Source organism: Cyprinodon variegatus, unplaced genomic scaffold (assembly GCF_000732505.1).
Source record: "Cyprinodon variegatus isolate N-32 unplaced genomic scaffold, C_variegatus-1.0 Scaffold583, whole genome shotgun sequence".
Taxonomy (NCBI): domain Eukaryota; kingdom Metazoa; phylum Chordata; class Actinopteri; order Cyprinodontiformes; family Cyprinodontidae; genus Cyprinodon; species Cyprinodon variegatus.
The window spans coordinates 451836-452772 of NW_015151036.1; the positions used below are offsets into that span (position 1 = coordinate 451836).

Consider the following 937-nt stretch of genomic DNA (forward strand, 5'->3'; position numbering starts at 1 on the left):
TGGCCTTCTCCCCCTGGAAGGATTGTTTGAGCTTCACACTGAGCAGGGGATTCATCTCCACACGTCCCGTTCACACTGGAAAAACAATCTAGAAATAAGTAAAAAGTTCCTTAAATTAAGTATATTTACTCTTAATTTAAGCAGGTAAATGAGATTATTTGCCAATGGAATGAGTATTTTTTTCTCTTAAAATAAGATAATTGGATAATATGAACTTTAAATAAGACAATGCTATTTTGTTTTCTAATTTTAAGTGTAAATTGTCTTGTTCCATTGGCAAAATGTCACTTTTACCTCCTCAATCAAGGAACAAATGCACTTAATTTAAGGAATAATTACTCATCTAGATTTCGATTTTTTTTCCAGTGCAAGTTCTCCAGGAAATCTAAGTGGCACTCCGCTCCATTGCTCCTCAGGAACCAACCAAACCAAAAACCTGTCCGCCCTCCAACGAGCCCCTCTATCTCTGGAAAAACCCACACCGACTGGATTCAGGGAAGAAACCTTTCTCCACAATCGTGAATCCCGTTTATCTATGTTTTTGCAAGATGACGTTCAAAGTTCCAACGGACCCTGAACTAACCTCTGTGAACTTTCCTTCTCACTTCCAGTTCCGGTTCACCAGTTCTCTGAGTTCCCCCGAATCCAACCCTTTGAACTCCTCAATAAACCTGTTAAACTTTTCTCTGGTTTCTCTTTTTCTGCATGTGGGTCAGATCTCTTAAAACCGTCGTGACAAACTCTTTAAATAACACTTCATAACTTATATGTATTAAAATAACCAGGAGACGTGACAACAGATTCTGATTGAAATTAAAATCTTACTCAGATCAGAGAAGTTGCTTAGAGTTTACAGAATGGCAGCTGCATACCCCCGGGCTCACTTCATGGGAAGTGGCCCCGATTAACAGTTAAAAAGCCATTTTATACATCTCCA

The 937-nt window shown here is 38.8% G+C and overlaps 1 protein-coding gene across 1 annotated transcript in view; it reads right to left on the reverse strand.

The window, feature by feature from the left end:
• The window catches only part of LOC107095904 (membrane-associated guanylate kinase, WW and PDZ domain-containing protein 2-like), a 147610-nt gene that overhangs the window by 43339 nt on the left and 103334 nt on the right, over positions 1–937 (reverse strand). The gene's annotated exons all lie outside the window — the stretch shown is intronic.